The sequence below is a fragment of the Meleagris gallopavo genome, chromosome 9, assembly GCF_905368555.1.
Source record: "Meleagris gallopavo chromosome 9, MGAL_WU_HG_1.1, whole genome shotgun sequence".
Classification (NCBI taxonomy): Eukaryota; Metazoa; Chordata; class Aves; order Galliformes; family Phasianidae; genus Meleagris; species Meleagris gallopavo.
This window is the reverse complement of record NC_139412.1, coordinates 7467396-7489378: the sequence shown is the minus strand read 5'-3', so window position 1 is coordinate 7489378 and position 21983 is coordinate 7467396. Positions and strand designations below refer to the sequence as shown.

The following is a 21983-nucleotide window of genomic DNA, read 5'->3' as shown; positions in this document are numbered from 1 at the left end:
ATGAGGCAGCAGGTATCATTTCTGCCTAGCATGCAGCAGAATACTAATATGGCTTCTATGTTACTTCTTGAGAGAAAAAATTGAAAAAAAGAAAGGTTAAAGTGATGCAAAGAACTGGCTCTTTCTCACCAGAACCTGCCCAGATGGAAGATTGTCAAATGTGCATTCAGTAAACAAAAGCAGCAGGAATACGTTCAATCTCCATCAAGCTTCACGGAGAAACTTCTCTGAGAACTTCATGTTCTTATCTTAACCAAACGTGAACAAAAGTATTTCCTGAAATCTCAGTAGACACAGTCTAAATTAAGTGTTCACTAGGAAAAAACAGAAGTATTCAGCTAGCTGAATTTGTAATGGATTTAAACTATAGCCATGACTACCAAATTTGAATGCCAGATTATGTTTGTTACCAGTGAGCTCTGTTTTTGATTTACAACAGAAATTGAAGAACATTCTACTGCGGAGAGAGAAAGAAAGAGTTGTAAATATTAAAGATAGAAGAATAAAAGTCTTTTGAAGGGGAACTGAGTGCTTGCCTACTGCTTAAGAAAAAGGCACTATAAAGCAGCTATTGATTTTTCATTCAACAGCACTGAATGTTTTACTGAAAAGCAGCATTGCTCAGTAATTTGAATTTTCAATTAAAGTAGCATGTTCCTTGGACACATTTACTGCTGCACTCCAGTGACATTTATTTGACTTTTAAAATCCCTCTACTATTGTATTCGTGTTTGTACAGATCAAACTACCGATACAGAAAGTGTTAGGATTATAACTCCGCTGATTATAGATACACGTTTGGAAGGCTCCACTGACAATCTAATGACTTTATTTAAACGTAGGACAAGTGTAGTCAGTCAAAGTTGAAGTAAAATACGCCACTACAAGATAAATCAGGCAGTTCAGTATGTCACCTTAGAAATACTTACATTTGCCTTGCCTTTATGGACACTTTTGTTGTTGTAGCAAAGTTGAAGTAGTTATTCAAACTACCTAAGTTACGTTTACATTCCATATGATTGGGAGGGCCTTGTGAAATTCAGAAATATCAAATTGATAACTATTCACATGTACAGAAATTTCAATTGTAAGGACAAAATATTTCTGGACTATAAATAGACAATAATGGCTCTTATTGCATTTTCTCTTGTTTTAACTAAAGTCTTATAATCTAAAGAATTATTAGCCCACTTTTAATGATACTAGCACCTACTTCTCAAAATATAGAAGGCTAAAATATCTACTCAAATTTTCTAAAGTCAGTGCTTTTCTAACATGTTATCCTTACTTATATTCTCTTTCTCTCTACCCCTAGGCCCATTTGGGTAATTTTCATATGCTTTCTCACATGCCCATTCTTCACTGGCTTGCAAGTACATGATACATAAAATGTTTTATATATAGTGTGTTTTCATATATTAGACATTTCTTCTTTCTTCTCTTTGTTACCTATCCCTAAAACTGGTTTTACACAGGTCTAAGGCCTGGTTCCTTTACCAGCAATCATCCACTGCTGAGTTATTTATAGCTCTCGAGCTTTTGATATCATCCTGTGCTTGCAGATTCAAAGACCTTGCTGTTATCTCTTTCCTATACTCTTCTATGCTGCCTTTTTATTCCAGGGTCATTGGTAGTTCACTCTGTACAGCAAAACTACCTGTTATTCCTCCCTATGAGTTACAGAAATATACATAGGTTGCTCTGAAAGTAATGTCTCCTATTTATTTCCATGGAAACTACAAGAAGTAAAAAGAGCACAGTAACACTATTTGATAGAGCAAATGCTCAACTACAAAACATAATTTTTTAATAGTCACCACCACTACCTATACATTTTCACCAGCAATGAAGAGCACATTGTGCTTTTGAAAATCTACACCAATGGATGTGACCTACTGTCACTGTTGCCACTGCTGAAATGCATCATCCATTACCTCACTGTGCTCACACCCACTGTTTGGTCTTCAGAAATATTCAGCATGCATTGATGCATGTAAATAGGTGCCATTCTTTTTCCACAAAGAGGAAATAAATTCCATTCCTCTGATTCATGCACACTACCATGTCAGACATCACTTTGTAAGACTGCCTCTCTGCTGCCATCTGTCGCACAACAAAATATTATGGAATACTTGTGAGAAGGCTCAGCCTCTACTGCCATACAACCAATCTCCATCTCTGATGTCATGGGCAAACATAATAATATAGGAAGCATTACTTTCAGGGCAGCTGTCATACACAACAATATATGTATATATATTCATATTCATATACGCAGAACATACATCTGGCAATAATAAGAAAACTAAAACAAAGTGGGTAGTAGCGTCTGATAGTCAGATAACTTTTGTTCCAGCTAAATAAGTGAATACAGAGGTCACACAAGTCAAGACGATCAAACAAAGCCTGAAAGATTCTACAGACAGTGCTGTTAGCGCAACACAGTCTGTGGCCTGCTGCAAGTAAGAGCAACATCATATTTACAGGGCTACAAGGCTACAAAAGCATAATTTCACATGAATGGTGCAAGAAAAAAATGACAGTGGATTAACAGTATCTTCAACAGTTCCTGATTTGCTTCAACAATCTTCTGCTGCTGCGGATGAAGCAGATTTTGGCATGAATTCAATACTTTCTGCATACACTCAAAGTAGCATTAAGACACCATTAATCTTTTTCTACAATCCCACTCTTTTCCCCCGTTTTATAACTAGTTTCCCAACCTTGGCTCTCTTTTGGAAGGATTAAATGTAGGATTATACATCACTTATGACTATCTCTGCTGTAATAATGCAATAGTTTTCAAAAGAATCTGGCAGAGGCAAGAAGGGAAAAAGTAAAAAAGAAAACTTTCCTCAGTTACTTTTGGCAAGAGCTAACTCTTTATCGTGATGTGTCATAACAATGAGAGTAACTGGCCAAATTGGCATTCTGTCCCTCGGAAACCTCAATCCAGAGTCTTGCAGTGGGAAGTAGTTGGCTTGCCCCAACTTATTGATATTCCTTTTCTTTAACTTTTCAGCATCATTTTAGGTGTGGTACTTGTGCTATAGCCTTGTGCTTCCCTTTACTTCAGTTTAGGGACCTGACTGGCCTCCGGTGGCTGAAGCTGCCCACACAGCACATCACTAGGGAAAGCACAGCACAAAAGCTGGCCACAATTATCACTGTAATAAACAGCAAAATATACTGAGAAGCTGCAAAAGCATCAAGTGACAAAGTGTGGATATAGGGTATGGAGATGAGGGTACTTACCTATTCACAAATACAAGAGGCCACTAAGGCTGTTTCACTCAGAGATTATTCTCTTGACCAATCTAGATTCATCCTAGGCAAATATCTTCTTCCAATCCTTTAAGCATTTGGCATTGCCACGTCAGACAGGCAAATGGCTTCCTGGAGGACAGGAGGAGCTCCTCAATCTCTCCCCAAGGCTCCGAGCCAGCCCAATACATTACACCACTTAAGGTACCTTGTTTCTTGACATGACCCTTTAATAAGGATAGACAGTACAGATGTACTTAGTGAAGTGCTCCCAGCCCTGCTATCATCTGACGGATATTTCCTGTTAGAGCTAATGAGGTTCTGCTCCCACTTATCTCTAGATATGGCATAGTTAGCACTTTTTAGTTTGCTTAATGACATGCTATTAATAAAGACATGACCTGAACAGTTACTTGCATTTATTGTCTTTTTTTTTTTTTTGGTCCATTTTTATAATTATGTTGAGGCAATTTAATTTTTTAAGATCATAAACTATTGTTTTGTTTGGTATGTTGTATATAACCATGCTACATTCCCATGAAAGCACTCACCAAGGTCAATGCACAAGTTAGCAATTTATCCGAAACATTCATCATGATATTGAAATTGCTTCGCTACTTCATCAAGGTATTATTATTATTACTGCCTTATTGACAGAGTAGTATGCAAACCCACTGTAAGGAGGGGTGAGTCCTCTGTAATTACCTGCTTTTTTCAAGGAGTTTCAAATTATCAAACTATGCTTACTGTAACAGTTCAACATCTTTAGTTTTTTTCTAATGAGTAATAGCCCTAACAAAAATGTAGAGCAACCTTTATCCAAGCAAACTGTAATTGGTATAAGTAGAAGAATCCAAAGTTTTTGATGGAGGTAATGAAACAATAGTATAACTCTCTGATCAAAATCATTACCAGACAATCTTGGTCCAAATGAGATTTTCACTGTGCGTGTATATGTTTGTTTAAGGCACAAACATTAAACAGTAGATAATTAACTTCTGCATCATTATTGTAAATTGAAAATAAACAAGCAAACAAATGTTAATTACCTTTAATTCTCAAAACAAGAAACCTTGTTTATGTGAGTGAAATAAGAGTGAATTGAATTTTAATGGGATTTGTGTGTTTTCTCTATTTAGGCTTGATTTGGTTCTATCATTTTCCAAATATGGGTTCTTATTTTTGCTTTTGCATGACATCAAATTGCCCAAAAGCTACTGCAGTTCTCTGTTTACAGAGCTCTGTCTACAAATCTGTTACTTATTTTAAGGCACGTATTACAAAAGAGCAAAATATCTAAATTATGACGGTATAAGTTTCTCCATGGCTTCTCCTGTAAGGCTAACTACACCCGATCAGCCCTACCTCCTCTTCCATGTCATGTGCTTTATGGCCCCTTGCTGGATATGCACCGATGTGCATATGCTCCGGGAAGCTCATGAATGTGCAAAGTCCTGCAAAAATGGTTTTACCATGCCAGAGAAGAAGAAAAGAAACACCTCCTTGACCCGGTCTGGCACCCTTGCTAATGCAGCAAGCAGTTGTCTTCTCCGCTGCCAGGACACTCTGCTGAGTCTAATCATCTACACTGTTTTTCATCTACACTGTGTAACTACACTGTAGCATTGGTTTATTCCATCCTTGCAGCAGATTTTGTATTTGCCCTTGCTAAAGTGTCTGAGGTGTTAATTCTTTTCTTCCAGTTTGCTGAGCTTTTTTCCGACCAGCAGCCCTGCCCTCTAAGATATCATCCACACTTTCCAAGCAGATATCATCCACAGAATTTCTGACAGTGCACTCTGTCCTAATTTCCAGGCTCTTGATAGCAGTAAGTAGTCCTGTCCCCAGTGTCACCTCCTAAGGGATATTGCCAGCATCCAGATAGCAGCTGGAGTTTGCACTACTGGTCACAGCCTTTGGAACTGAGTGGTTCAGCAGCTTTCTATCTGCTTTATCCATCAGAGAATGAAACAAATTTGAAAAAAAATTCTAGATATTTGCAACCATTTTTCAACTTCCTTACAAAACTTCTTTGTTTTTTACTATTTTGTAGTCAGGGAGAAAATATAGCATTCAAATGTATAAACACAAACCAAAGAAGAAAATAAAAATTAGTTAACAGAACGCAGTCAAGCTTAAGAAAACTTAGGAATTATATGCATGCTCTATGCTTACAAATGATCTTAATTAGCACCTAATTACAATTTAGTTCAGCTAATCAGATGATCAACTGCATTGATTCTTATCAGTTGATTAACCCTAATATAAAGAACTATGAAAATTTACAAGACTGCAATAGAAAATTCAAGTTACTTTCAAGTACTTTGTTCTCAGGAAGAAAAAACAACAAAAAAAAAAGAAATGAGTTCTAAGTTTTGCTTTCTTGTTTAGCTTGCTTAGGACAAAAAAAAAAAAAAAAAAAAGGAAAAGAAAAGAAAAAGAAAAAGAAAAAAAAACTTTTCACTCAAATAAGGAATAAAGATGGCATATAATAGCACGGTTTGACCCACATACATTCAAGTCTGAATCTGGGAGTGCAAAGAGCTTCATTAATTTTCTGCTTTAAATAAATTAACACTTCCAAAAGATTTTAAATGGAGTTCTACAAATGTATGATGGGAGCTATTTCAAAACAGATCTTGAACCATTGCTGCATAAAACTGTAATGATCATAAATGACGAATGACTGATGACATGACAAATGAGGACATATATGGAGCTTTGAATTTCTGTATGTCATGGCTGAACACTTCTCATCCTGATAAATCATCTCTTCATCAACTTTAATGCTGTGAATATTTGAGAACAAGAAGTGAACCTGGCCTGAAGTTTACCTTCTTGAAGAACAATGGGTTTTACAACATTCCTTGGTTACTTTTCTGGCTTGAAAGTTAAAATCAAGTCAAAGAAATTCACTGATAAGTACACAAAGAGTCAAAATAGACAGTAATAATTAAAATTTTACCCTTGAGAAGGGTAGTACCAGTATTGACTCTGATCTAATCCTGATTTGTCTTGTATACTTACATTATACTCTCTTGGAATGAAAATACTGATATTGAACATGCAGAATTGAATACATCAAAACATTGTAATCCTCCTTTAAATTCCACATTTGTTTACAACTCCAATTGCAAGACAGTTGAATGAAACCCAAATACGGATTTCCTTACCTCCTTGTCAATTGCTTATCCTTTCTGCCTATCTCCATAGTCCACAAACAAATGTGGTAGGGCTGTCGCTGAATACAAAACATTAAGGAAAAAAATGCTTCAAACTTCAGAAAAAAAAAAAAGTCTCTGTAAAAATAAAGTTACTCTTATTTTCCTGTTTTCTTGGTTGTGCCTTATCTAATATCTTGTGGAAATTGCAATTTGTGTCACTGATTTACCTTTCAGTCTCTGTGATTGATCTCTCATTCAAATGCAACTCTTTTCTTTTTCATCACCTTGCCTCCAATTCACTGTAACAGAATGGAAATACGCAAAAAAATGATATTCAGAAATCAAAATGTTATATATTATATACATTTCTGAAGCATAATAACAAGGTAAACTGCAGTAGGAAGGTAAGCATACTCCTTTTCTCACTGTCTCTTTTATGTAAAAAAATATAAGACCTGAAAAGTAAATTAGGATCCTGCATCGACTGGCCTAACATATTCAGTGTTTGTGATTTTAGGAATTGACCCTCACTACTCACTCCCATTGTCTGGTTATAAAACTGACGAATCATCTTAATACCAATGGAATAGCAAGAATTAGAGTCCTGAAACAGGTTAAATGTGAAATACTAAATATCATACTCGTTTTACTGTTCTCTTAGAAAAGTTGTTTTTTGGAAAATGTTCTCTAATATTCCACTGGATATATATATATAACATATATATATATATTATAGGTACATGAAGATGTAGATAAACCAATCCAGAAATCTCAGTCATGTCTTTTTTGAAACTGAGGTTAGTTTCAAAAAACTGCATTGATCTTAGAACTTCATAATCAAATGCATTGACTGGCATGGGAATGAAGCCAAACTGCTTTGAAAGGCCTTTGCTTTATCTCCCCAAGGGCACTAGAAGAAAGTGTATGAGGGGAAACAGTCTGACTTGATCTTTATTTCTAAGTAAAGTTCACAACAAAGATATTACATACAAAAGCCACTTGTACCTTGCTGTGTGCTGACAAAGAATTTACTTAAACTTATAAAAAAAAGAAAGAAAGAAGAATAGAAGGAATAACTTTTATATATCTGTATGAAACAGTAATGTGACAGCAAAGTCTGCAGTTTTTGAATTTCAGGTGTTTGCTGTCATACTGGTTCTACAGACAGTTGATGATTTGGTGGCATTACCATCTACTAGCAGCAGATTCTTACTGGAATAGTCACTGGACTTTATCCTGCTACTCAACTTCTCTTTCTTTAGACTCTATCAGTCTTCATGACTGTAAACCCATTTACCCTTAGAAAAATTTTACACAATTACTTCTGTAAGGTTTTAAGAAATGGAACAATGGATCACAGGAGTTCGCTTTGTGTTTAGACCTTTCTTGTAAAATACTACTGTCAGTACATACAGAAGAAATACATATGAAACATTTATGGAAATAAAAAATGATTGTAATGTACTTTTAGCAAAAAATATTCATAGAAAAATGCACTTTGTGGTGAGCACATGCTTCAGTTCTGTTTGCATTAAGTGTTTCACCCCATAACTCAATGGGAGATTTTTCACCTGCACTTTGGGGATCGGTCATGTCGGTGCTCTGGTGAATTTGATATTCCTTAAAGACGGTAATAAAACATTTTCAGAAAAGAAAGACTTGACTTCTAAAAAACAAACACACAAACAAAAAACAAATCAGCAACAGTCACAAAAATAATACAACTATTCTAATTTTTTTTTTTTTCCCCCCCCAAGGACTGTCCTCTTGATTAACAAATCAGATTTAACACATTATAGCTGCTAATATAGTAAGACAATGACAGTGGTAATAACAGTGAGTTCACCTGAGTTGCAACATGTGCAGTCCCAAGAACTTTTTGCCCTGTAATGGTACTTATAAATTGAAGTGCTGACCATTAAGGCCTTACAGCAAAAAAAGCTGTAATTTTATAACATTAAAATCTTAAGGATGAGAATTATAAGCCTGAGTATTTCATATGATAGAACTACTCTCCTCAATTTATTAAAAATGGTATCTCCAGCTGTGGCTTGCCTTTATAATCCACTATTACGGTACACCTGAAGCACCAAAAGACGGTGTAGCAGATTTCAAACTGCATGTTCCTCAAATAAAACACACTGTAATTACCAGTCTAATGTCTTCCAATCACCTTTCCTTTATCTCTGTTCTACTGACTTTCTGTAATCAAAACATTTTTTTAATAGTCTAAGAGAAGAGGATCATCTTTGAAATGACAATTTCATCTACTTTTTTTTTTTTTTCCTGTTAGAGGAAGATATCCTCTCTAATTCTCCTACATTAACTTACCTTTCCTACAACATATGCATGATCTGATCAGAAACAGAGAAATAACATGCAGTACTTCTTCACAAGAGAACATATGATCCTGGATTTGTAAAATGGATATCCATTCAAGTATTCAAAAATGGAAGAATTAAACCTGTTTTCTGATGGCTGGATCTTTGATACAAACAAGTCTACCAGCTGGCCAAACCAGATACCAAGCACATCTGCCATCTGTGGAAATTACAAAACCATTTAATTGCAAAAAGTGAAAGAGAAAAGGAAATTCATACAAACAAAAAAATATTTGAAAAAAATACCCATAGCATGAAAGTGAACATCACTTCTGATAAAACAATCTATATATTTTCAATTTTTCAATCATCATGCTTACTTCAATGAGCTTATCACTGTGCACAAGCAGAACACTGTTTCTTTCTACTTACAAAAGATCACCTTGCCAACTTTTTACTGATTCAGTGTCTCATTGTTTTTAACTCTCAAAAAAAACACTGTTACTTAAAGAAAAAAAAAAGTAGTAAATACTCTACAATTTTGATCCAAATGTCAGTTAAAGAACCAGAAAGTTGAAGCCCCCCAACTACAACCTGGATAGTTTTGAATAGTAAATGTATAAGATCTGTGTAAGCGCTTTACATATATGAGACAAGTGAGATGTCAGTGAGAAATAAGAAAAAAATGCCTAATGAATATGACAGGCAAGGTTTCTTTCTTCAAGAGTGAAAAAATAGGTAAATTATAAAATTAAAATAATCTTGCTCACTAACACATGAGGCAGTAGCTGGAAATGACATGTAGTAATGTAGCACGCAATAGAACTAAAGGCTACAAGAGCGTATACCTGCTTTCTGGAGACACTGTATTTCCAGATTATTCTGGTCCATTGTATAAGCAAATCCCTAATAGTATTCTAATGGCTCTGCCAAGTAGATCTTCTAATGTTTTATGCTATGGTAGAGTTCAGGTGACAGATTATTGCTTCACAGCGATATTTTTATATCACTCTGACTGACTTTGAGCTTCTAACAGCATCAAATTAAAAAAAAAAAAAAAAAAAAAAAGGTATCAAGGATGAGATGGACAGACAGTACAATCCCAAACCTTTGTTTCTCATGATGTCCCCTCCTTCTTGGTGTCAGCACATAGGACTGCTGCTCACTGTATTCCTGTTGCATGATCAGTAAAGATGCATTCCAACTGATAGATAGGCACTGCTTTCCACGACATTTTAGTGAAGAAAAACTCTCACAAGCTCAAAGTGTATACAAAGGAACATCAAATACATCTGAACAGTGAGAGTTAGCATTCTAAATAAACTACATCTGCTCTATAAACAAAATATTTTTTATAGAAAGAAAATAAGCAAACAGTCTTCAGTTTACAGGTTTAATTAAAAACAGCCAGAGCATTTCACAGTATGAATTAGAAAATCATGGAAATAAATTAAGGACACAAACTGTGCTAGTTTCTCATCTAAATTGCTCTTCCATTGCAGATATTTGTGTTTTATAATCCCGACTTTCTTTTTTGTTTTGTTGTTGTTTTGCACTTATTACAGAACAGAGTAACAACTAACTGTCCCTACATTCAAACACACAATTATCTTTTCAATAAGTTCACATAATTCTCATAATGCCTACATAAAACATCATATAAAGAAGTGGTAGAGTAGGGCTTATATTATATTCTATTTCACGTATTTAATCTATATGCAGAGAATTAACTATTGTGGAGGCAGGCTGCCCAGAGAGGTGTCTCCATCCTTTTCAAGAAAAGGGTAGATGATGCACTGAGGGACATGGCCCAGAGCAGTCAAGGGCATGGGCTGATGGTTGGACCAGATGATCTTAGTGTTCTTTCCGACCTTAATGATTCTATGATTCTCTGATTGGTAAGAATTACAGATGTGAGTGGCTTCTTATATCCATACTTTAGTGTCTACAAAACTAATTCAAATAACAGGCTAAGTCAGCCTACCTAGGGTCAAAACATTTTATGGTATTTCCTCTTTATTTATCCCTTCCTCTCTAAGGAGGAAGAACAACTTCAGAAGGTTTGACACCTGAAAATAAGAAGGCTGAATGCAACATTATTTTGCATCCTCACCCCTGGACACAGGGAGTCAGTGAGGATACAGCACTGCCCAGCATCAGATCTGCTGTGGCTTTTCTGGTCAGCAGCAGCAGCTCTAGAGCCTGTAATACAGTGTGTGTGTGTCATATAGAAGTGAACACTCAAAGGAGCTGCATGCCAGTGATGATATTCCAGTACTATGGAGTTTCATTATTTACTCTCCTATTTACTCCCTTTTAAGTCAAAACCTTTTAGGTATCTACACTTTCTAAATTTAAAATACAGAAGTTGAAAAGCACATAAAAAATACAATGGGTACAAATGCATATAGGAGATAGCAAGTTGACTATAAATTGCTTGCAGTAAGTTTCCAAACTTCAGTACTGGAATAAATTTACCATGTAAATATGATAATGAGTAAATTCTAACATAGTCACTCAAACATCTACAGAATTTTTTGCGTCTTGCTTAATTAGTTACAGTTTCATGTACTGCCATTTTTCATTAACTTTGTAATTCCTGGGCATGCATAGGTGGGTGCCTCACCAAATATTATTTGATTAACACACAGTACTCATATAATATATGCTAATTTTTATTTGCTAGGATGTTAATTATAAAGCTTTGATAATCTGTTTTGATAAATGTAACTCAGTGGAAAATGTGTGTTCCTAGAACAGAATTACATTAAATTAGGTGAGGTGTTTTTTGTTTTTGTTTTTTTTGTTAGACTATTATCTACCACATTATTGAGATAAATCATTTCCTTGTGGTATAGATAAGCCAGCTTTGGATTAAGCATCAGGTTACTCCTTATTTTTAACAACTCCCTCCATTTTAAAACCTTTGCTATAGACCATTTGTACAAAAAATTGTGGCAGCTATCTCTAAAAGGGACCAAGGCCTTTCAAATTCTTTGTTTTGAGAAATTTAAGTTTCCTACTGCTTTTCTTTGTTAGCATTTCCAGTTTCCCTCCCTGTCTCTAGCTTGTAAGTACATGTAATGTTTGGCTTTTATTTTCTTGTTTCTGGGCATCCCACAAGTAAGAGCATTATTCTAAAATTTTCATGACAATAACATTTTTTTTGTTAAGAAAATAAAAATTGAATTCAAAGCAATCAAATGCACTGTGAATTGTTAAATTCATCTTAAATATAAAATTGTATGGGCATATGGAGAACTGACTGTCACTAAATACTGACGTGAGTCAATACCTATACTTAGCATAGTTAATCTGTACAGAAAAATGCAGCTTACATATTCAGTTTCCTTTAGCTTAATTTCTGAACTTCTAAAGACTTCAAAGGACTACACAGAAGCAAGATAAAGAGCTTATCTGCATAATTCTTATGCTAATTCACAGAAGGTGTCTTGACTAAAAGTACACAGTACTTTTACAGTACATATACACGGTAAGAATTCACTCTTACTAAATCTTTTCCTCTAAAAGCTGAAATATTACACACTCTTTAGGTTGTAATTCATCTTATTCTGTTTCCTTAAGAGTGTTTGTGGTGCTGGTGGCAAGCATGAGCCTGGCTGCAGGCTGGCTGCTCACTTCTAGGGGATGACTGCAAGTGTTGCCCACAGAGCTGTACCACAGTGCACGTATGCAAACAGAATGAATCACAAACGTTCATATGCTTTTAAAATTTAGAAAAAAAACAACCCTTTGTGCCCTGAGAAATTGTGAAAGAGAAATCGGTGTGCAAAATGCTTTTAACTGCTGCTCATTATACAGTTGTACTCAGTCAAAAAACTGGAAGCAGTAATTTTCTCACCAAGTTTTCCCTTCCCCAGTCCTACACTCTCATATCTCTAAGCATGCTGTACATTAATCGTTTCACTCTTAGGATAAAAGCAATTTGCAGTCCCAACATTACCCATCTCTGACAATACAATTTTCACATAATGTTTATAACTTTGTAAACCTTTTATTTCATGGAGCTTAAAGACAAACAAATGATTTGCACACAAGAGGCACAGTTTTCTGGTAGAATCTGGGTAGCTTTTTAGTGTTATGCTTTTAATACCTATTTGAAAATATTTATTACTTGTTCATATTATTTCTGTGCTGTCAAATACACCAGCCATTAAAAAAAAAATTAGCTTGCAGTTGAATAAAAGGTCTAAAAGCATATTCTGCTAACGTAATGAGAGATCAAGATTATAAAATTAATGTTTATCATTTAACGATACCACAGTAAGAAAAGTACAAAAACTATAATGGTTCAGTTGCTCTCTCTACTTGAGTAGCTTGTGATACATGAATTTGTTTCGTATATGATTTAGCTGTTGTCTTGACATGAAGACATATTCAAACACAACTGGTTTCAAACACAGGGAGAAAGAAGTGACTTCTAGCTCCAAGACTCTAAGGAGAATAAACTTGTTTCCTGAGAAGCCTACTGCAAACACAAATACTGTATACCTAAGAAATATGGAAGTTTGACATCATGCAATATTAAAATCTGTATTTTCTCATACATTTAAATATCTGTGTATTTACATCTTCTGAGTTCTTTCAAATGCCATAATTAAAGAAGATTTGCTACTCCTTATAAACTATCAGCATAATGATTGCATGACAGAACTCTGCAAAAATACTCATCCTATGAAATTGATAGAGTTCCAGGTAATTCTGCTGCCCTCACATACATCACACTAGCAGAAGATTCTTAATATAACCCATAAGAAAATACCACTACCATTTAAAATGCTTTTAACCAAATTGCATGTTACAGCCTTTACAAATTACAGGTGATTGTTGGTTGTTTTTTTTTTTTTCTCCTATAGGTGTATTTATCTTGTGCTTTTTAACTTTCTACACTGTGTGCTGGCTAATGCTAATCATGGCTGTGCACATACATTTTCATTACTAGATAACCAAATGTTTGCAATACTAGTTCAGCAAAATATAAAATAACATTGTTGCCCACAAAGCAATTCCCTGAGTCTATCTTCACAGGTATTTTATATAAAAATGAATTAACTCCGTTTACTTACTTGATGAAAATCGTAGAGTTCTGATTCACATCCACAAGTGAAGCAGGCTTTTCATTTTTAGAAAAGGAAGGCGCACACAATATGAAAGAAATATAATTCTCTTAGAAGTAAAAAAAATAAAATAAAATCTGAAGAGTCACTGCTTTCTGCATAATACTTTATTGTTCCTGGAATTACACTGATTTATGTCTGTAGTATATAACTCATTCAGACAGCATCATTAGGCTAACCACTATGCCACGGTATATCATATGATGATATGCTGTACTGCTAATTATTTCCTTTGCTTTCATGAAAGACTTCCTACTTTTTCCACTTTCTTTTACCTCCCTAAATATACAAAGTCAGATTCTCCAGTATTCAGTTTGAACCAGTCTGCCAAAATCAGAAATTGTATTAATAGGGTGACAGTCTATAGGCTGCTTAGTAGATCTTAGAGAGAAATCACTGAATGAAATGTAGATGTAGATTCTGCCTAAGAACGTATGAATGAACAGGAATTAAGTTTAAGTACCTCTACTACTTTTGTTCCTACTAAATCTGATATGTGTAAACTGGATGTTGCAGCCTAAGAAATTCCACTTCCATTGGCAGCCCTATAACCTGAATCACTAATGGCAAACACTCCTACAAACAGAAATAATTAATCTTAGAACACTAAAACTTTTATTATAGTCCTACCAAGGCTATCTTAAACCTAACATGATAGGTGCTTCTATTTGTTATCCTCTTAATCAGTTCCTAGACGTTATTTTTACATGAGTCACAACTTGGTTTTAAGCTTGATTTCCCCTTTGCCTGTTTTATTTTAGTCCATGTATTGGCCTTGAATTCTTCACATCTTTTTCCAGAGCATCTAGATGTAATTGTTCCTTTTATTGAGCAGTGTGTTTTGATATATGTCTCCTTTAAGAAAATCAATAATAAATTTCAATATTGGAGATATATTGGTAGAACTACAGCTGCTGTCTTCCGAGTATATTAATGTGACTTCTACTAGGAAGAAAACACCTTGTTCTCTTAGAAACATTTCTAATTTTTCTCTGTGTTCAGTACACTCAAAAGTAATGCAATTTTTCTGCCTGTGGAAAGGGAGGTAACTGGAACAGCAGAAAACAGAGAGAGGGAATTGAAAGAACTGCCTTTTGTTAAAAAAAAAAAAACACAATACTTTTACTTCAAACTCAATATAAAGCAGCAGTCTTAGCAGTTTGATAATGTGTTCAGATATGGGATTAAAAATATTCTAATTCCAATCTGGAATCTCAATATGGACCTGCTCAATACTAACACTGGCAACAAAAAGTTTTCAAAATGCTTGCCAACTCCGTCCAATGGATGTTCCAGGATTGAACGCAGTCACAAATATTAAGTTCAATCCAGCGATTTGCCATGTTATTTTACAGCAGATATTATAATTCATAGTTAATTTACATTTTTTTATTTGGAAGTGGTTTTTTTTGTGGGTTTTTTTTTTTTTAGATTGCTGAGGCACATAATCAACTACAACTGATTAATTTGGTTTTAACAGCTTATCCTGTAGCATTAACACTGCATTTTTTAATTGTTTGTGAAGTGAGGTGGTGTCCTCATACAGCTCATTTGCAAATCAATTGGAGTTTTGCCAGATTCTGGTCTTTTCTTTCTGCCACTGTACACTGTATATCTCAAAAAGCTTACTCTGACACGCAGTCCCAAAGGGAATTTGCAGAAAGAACATCTTAGCAGATGCTTATATAAAGCCTACATAAATTGGAATTAGTAACAGAGTAATCTATCCAGCAACTAGCATTCTGAGCAATAGCTATAAAAATACACCAAACATGCCCTTAGCCCTCAATTCTTAACATGCACGATGAAAGTTTATGCTATCTTTGCCAAATCTCAGATGTCACTAATGTTACTTTGGACATAGCCTATTTTTCTGATCTGTCACTTGAATTAACAGGATAACTCTTCAAGCCAAAGAAACATCTCAGTTTGCAAATTGAAGTAGTGTCTTTGAAAGAGGTCTGCAGAAACCCTTCTATTATGTTGCAGTATTAGACACAGCAACTTGTTAAGTTATTCTGAACTTACAACTTTCTTCTCTAATTTCATTGACTTCAGAGCTACTAATGATCTTTATGGCTCACTGTCACACCAGAGGAAAAAAAATACATGCTAAACAAATACAGATTTCTTTCTGAAGTTGTATTTCCTTATAGGAATTACAGTATTGACCGGACTTATGGAGCCATTCTCCTTTCAGTAAGTGCTGAAACAGGAGTTAAGTTCACATAAATGAGTGAGTGATTAAGCCTGATAAATTCTTTCTGATGCCTTGGAAGTTGATTTGATGGTATCATCCGATTTCCAACGAACGATGTCTACAATGCAGAATTCCTAGGTGATAGCTATCAACTGTGTTTAGCACTCAGTCAAAGACAACTGAACAGGGAATAATCATGGGACTAAAGTAGCCTCTTATCTCCCAAGTCAAGCTAATAACAATAGACCATAAAGGAAAACAAGGAAGTATTCATTTTAGAGCCAAAGATAAACACAATTCATTTTTTTTTTTCTGCTAATAGAAACAAACTACAAATATCTTAACCAATTAAATAATGAAATCTCTACTGTTCGATAATTGATTTTTTCTAAACTTAAAATTTTTCTTTTTTTTTTCTTTTTTTTTTCTTTTTTTTAACTGAAGGGTAAACATTTTGATGCAACCATTTATTGAATTTAACTTCCAGATCTAAAATGATTAATCTCAATATATGTTCTATTCAGACCCATTCACTGAAATTTGTTGAAAAATCACTGCCTTCAATTTTATCTTACAGATGTTTAATATTCAATTTCTTTTTCCTGCACCAGCTGGTTGATTTGGAAAAGCCTGTAGAGCTGTCAACTCTTCTGTGTTTTATTTGAATGCAGAACAATTCACTCCTGAGTCTTTCAACCAAATATGCCAAGCAGCATACAAAAGCCAAATGAAACTCATGTTTCTAATAGTTATCACTGTATCCTGGGACAGTGAGAGATAACACTAGAAAAGCATTCATGAGCAACAGAGAGAATAAAACATATTGCTACTGATGGTAGAATAGACAAAGAGATAATTGTAGCATGGGATGTACGTACATTGTGCATGATTTGTACTTTAAATCTCAAAATCCGAAGAAAACAAAGCAAAGGTTATCACTCCACCACCTTTGCTCTTATTATTGTAATTCTATATATTTTATTTCTTCTATCTACTCTTTCAAATACCTTCATGACAATTTGGCAGATGCACTTGGAACATATTTAACGACATAGAAATACATGCAAATTCATGAATGTGTAGCCAAATAGCACTTCACTGGTGCAAAACTGGAAGAACTGACCTCCAAAGCAAGATGAAGCTTTCAGGGGCCATTGTAGCAGCACTCCACCCATGATATCTGTCACCAGAGACTGGCTTGTCCACAAAGTATCACTGTTGCAAGATAAAAGCAAGAAAAATCTCTGTATTTGTCCAAAAGCCAGGTTTGTGGAAAAAAGTGAAAAGGAAAGAGGGGAAAAGGAAAGGGAAAGGAAAAAGGGGAAAGGTTAGCTGCATTGACAAGCAGGGAAGCAAATTCTGCTTTCCCTTAGTACATTGTGGTAATGTGATACTAACCTTCAAAGGTAGGAGATCTTAATCCATAAAACAGGGATAAAGACCTGGAGGAGAAAGTCAGTACAGGTAACTCATGTCTCTTGGTAACAGTTTTCTTGCAATGTTTTGACTAGTGTTCACCACCAAAACCTCTCTTTCTAGTTACACATTCTGCAGTCAATTTCTTTGTACAATAACTGAAAATGAAGAAATTGCATGGACACCACAGGAAAATGAAGACACAAAGGCAAACAAAGAATTATCTGCCTGAGGGAAGGAGAAGTATTCTAAAGTTCAAAATGTGTTATGTTAATCATCTGATCAATATCAGTAATCTCAGTGCAGAAAAATACATGGGATTTCGTTTTTAAATAGGTGCAAATATTTTGGGGAAGTTCATCTCTCCTATTTTTTGTTTGTGAAGGATGAGTTCATCCTTCCACACACCAAAAGTAAGTACCAAAAGTATAGTGAGACTTTCTACATGAGAAAAAAGAATTTCCCATAGGCAGAAATATGAGGAAGACCAAACTTTTTATTATACCACTCATTTCAGAATTGCATACCAAAGTAAAAACATAGCAAAAAATGCATATGAGTTTGTGGTAACACACTATTTGTACAGCAGCCCTCAGGCACAGCTATAACTCATGTAGATTCCTAAGGACCTTTAATTTAAATTCTGTGTTTTCCTAAAAGTGCTCTGTTGAGACAACAAAATGACTGTAAGCCCTCACTTTCGTTTCTATCTACCCTCAGCTGCTATTATGCTGCATTTAGAAATACACAGATAGAACAATTACAGTACTTTCTTGCTATATTACTCTGAGATTAAATTTGAAAATGATGTTTCTTTAAAACTACAGAAAGAGAGAAATATATCTTTTTTTTTTTTTTTTTTCCCCCAAGTTACACCTAATAAACATTGGCAGCATGAAACCAACTGCTTTGAGCAATTAAGGGACTCAGATACAAGGGTTAAATTTTCTTCTTAAATAAAACACTTGATTATCTCTTTTTAAGACATAGCCATATTTTTCATGTTGTCTTAATGTACAAACAAACTGCATTTTCTGCAGTCATGGTACTGAACATCAGTGAAGTTAGTTTAATACTGCCCATGGTTTGTATCTAAGAATAATGTTGTAGAAGATGTTACAAACACATACATACTTATAGTAAAATGTAAAATTGGTGTCATTGCCCAGTATGTTGGCTAATAAAAGCCGTTTGATTCCTGGGTGTTCAAAATCAATTTATCTTTTGGATTTGGAGTTCTGCCTGATCAATTTTTAAAAAATGGTCTAGAAGTTTAAAACATGTTCTTGCTATAATTTTAGAGGGCAATGCTAAACATACCAATAAAACTACCTTTATTAAGGGAACTGTCAGTCCATTTTCTTCTTTACTAAGCTATGGACTACACAACATCCCATTTTAAGATAAACTGCTATGTCCATTTCATTTAATACTAAGGGAAAAATAAGCATTTTATGATTAGGCAGTAATTGAGACAAACAAGTAGAAGTGTTGAAAGACATCAGCTCTCCCAGGGACCAAGAATTCATTTTGTGTTTCATCTTGTGCCTGGAACAGGCACCACTGCCTCTTGCTCCTACCACTTCAGGGACCAGAGAGCAGCGTTCTGAGTGGCTGCTTCGGGGATTTATGTTCCTCCAGGGTAATAGCGTTGATTATTTAATCACCTTGTATGCGCCACTTAGGCAGGGAGAAATGTAGTCATGTGCATCAGGAGTCATGAAGATCGATTGCACCGTCTGTTTCCTTCTCTCTGCAACAACCTGCTCTGACACTCAAGCGGCTGGAGCCAGTTTTTAGAACAGGTATGACATGTAATCAAACCAGCAGCCAAAGCAGGAAAAAAAAGACTAGAAATTTCTCCTAACATCCAACCCAAATCTCCCCCCAGTGCAACTTGAGGCCATTCCTTCCAGTCCTATCACTAGTTACATGGGAGAAGAGGCTGATCCCCACATCAACACGACCTCCCTTCAGGTAGTTGCAAAAAGTAATAAACTCACCCTTCAGCCTCCTCTTCGCCAGACCAAACAATCCCAGCTCCCTCAGCTGCTCCCCTAAAGTCTCTTCTCCAGGAATAGATGGTAGTGAGGGCACAACTGCATCCAGTCCCAAGTTTGCACCTTACCTGTAGCAGTGCATACCAAAGCATGACGAAATATCATTATCTTCAAGTGGTATGTTAGTCTAAAGTTGGGGCTTCAGGTGGAATAAAACCACTGTCAGGTTTGCTCCTTTCAACCCAGGATAGTCCAAGTATTACTTATCTTTGAAAATGCAGTCACTGCTGCAGCACTCAGAAGTATACTCTCTCTCCCCTCTCTTCTCTAGGAACAGTTAGAACACCATTAATAAACAGAAAAGACAAAATAATTGAAGCTGTTCTAAGAATAAACTATTATTAGTCATGGGTGCACTATCTGTGCACACTAAAAAAATATTTACAGTATCTGTTCTATCATGTTCTAATATGAAACATCTGGTGAAAATTTTCATAGAGTTATAGAATGGCTTGGGTTGAAAAGAACCACAATAATCACCAAGTTTCAACCCCTCTGCTTTGTGCAAGATCACCAACCACCAGCCCAGGCTGCCCAGAGCCACATCCAGTCTGGCCTTGAATGCATCCAGGAAGGCATTTTAAACCGTCTACATAAAAGCTGTTCATAAAAATTCTCTTGCAAAGACTTAGGCCATTCTGAAAACAAATTGCTTTTAAAAAAAAATTGCCAGTTTTCTTCTTTTGTAGTAGATTCTATTGCTCCAAGTGAGATAATTTGTAAATTAGTTTGACTGGAACTTACTAGAATGTACACTTAGCAGGATGTTTCAAAGCCATCAGCAGTATCCCAAGATTTCTCACACAATTTACATGGGTAAAATTCTGTGTAAGAAAAATGTTGCTGTTCTCACTTCCCATCAAAGACAAGTGCTGCTCAAGATCAAAGTATTACTCAAAATGTTTTCTACTTACGTAAGTTGCCAAATTTCCATCAGATACTCACATGTTATGTAATACTGTAACGACACTCAGGATCCTTTTTTTTTTTTTTTTCTTTTCATTGTAACTTTTATAAGAGACTTCTCTTTCATTTCATAGGATGCCATTCTAAGATAGGACATAGTCAGAAAACTAACTACTGCTCTGATGTTCTAACACTGAACAAATTGCTTTTACATCTGGTGCATCAAGTGACATGATTCATGTCATTGTCCAAGGGATTAGTAGATGAGTGTAGTTTCTAGTGGCATTAACAAAGCAAGAATAAGCTTTTATTAATTTAACAAAGGCTCAGCAGCAGATGCTGCAGTTTGGTCATAAGCAGCATTAACAGAAACTGGAGCATGGGCAACAAAATACAACAGTCCTAGTGAGCACTTTGTCCTCTCTACTAGCCATCCAGAACCAAAATAGGGATTGTCAGGTGAGCCTCCAGCCTTCTGCATCATTTTGCTAATGCAAAATCATCAGTAAATATGCTGCCACACTTTCCTTTAAATTACATCTGTTGTGATTATATACGTAAAAGGACATAGTAATGATCAACATCACTGACTTTTCATCTTTAGGATAACTAATCCCATACCTCCACAGGCATTTCTATTGTCACAGATGACAAAAAGATGTCACAGAAGACTTAATGAATCTTATCTTAAATGAAATACTGGAAAGTATTGCAAAGAGAAATCCTTCTTTTCATATCAAGTGAGCAATCACTGCTCTTCTACTGAAATGGACTTTTAACTTGCTGCTCTGAAAGATGGTTTTCCTAAGATTTGCATGAAGGTTACTGATCTGAACTGTGAACTAATATAGTGGCATGCTCACAAATATCCTTTATGTTAGCATTTTTTTGAAGTATTTGGAATACCAAAGTTTAGAGAAGCATACTTTTGTCAGATAAAATCTTAAAAATTAGTACTTTCTAGCAATTCTTATTCTCTCCTTCAGTTGATTGCAAAGGTGGTATGAGTACAATAGGTAATAGGCAGTATCAACAGCTCTGCACCATTTCAGAGTTGAGCAAAATTTTTTTCCATCCTGGTACTATGATAATCCTCTTTCACTATAGTAGCTGAGTGCATGGTCAGTGGGGTTATCACTGCCTGGACATCATAACTTCCAGTCTCAAATGACACTAAGGAAAGGGTTTGTTCTGCTTATCTATTTACAAAGGACTTTATGCATACTTTGTTTGATATAATGCTTTTGAAGTCAATGAAACTAACTCAGAGAAAAATCCCTTTGTTGAGTTTGGCTGTGCAATACTGGAAAATTCAGAAGAAAATTGAATATGCAGATATTTTTACTAGTAAAAGGGGAAAATGTTCTCAAAAGACACAGAAAAACAAACTAGTTCCTATTTTATATATAAAGACATCAATATTTTTTAAAGCAACAGAAAGATTAACAGAAGGGGAACCACGGAAATTTGTAAAATGTAAAGTAACAAGAAGCTTAACTCAGAGAAAATATACA

At 35.2% G+C, this 21983-nt stretch overlaps 1 long non-coding RNA gene across 1 annotated transcript in view; it reads right to left on the bottom strand.

Annotated features, from left to right (window-relative positions):
- Positions 1–21983, bottom strand: part of LOC104912169 (uncharacterized) — a 61650-nt gene that overhangs the window by 32291 nt on the left and 7376 nt on the right. Inside the window, exons 2-7 of the long non-coding RNA XR_014884991.1 lie at positions 19507–19631; positions 17486–17529; positions 17211–17302; positions 8000–13883; positions 6656–6727; positions 3256–3491 (exon numbers count right to left, since the gene is read on the bottom strand). This is a non-coding gene — a long non-coding RNA (uncharacterized LOC104912169). The remainder of the gene's footprint in view (positions 1–3255; positions 3492–6655; positions 6728–7999; positions 13884–17210; positions 17303–17485; positions 17530–19506; positions 19632–21983) is intronic.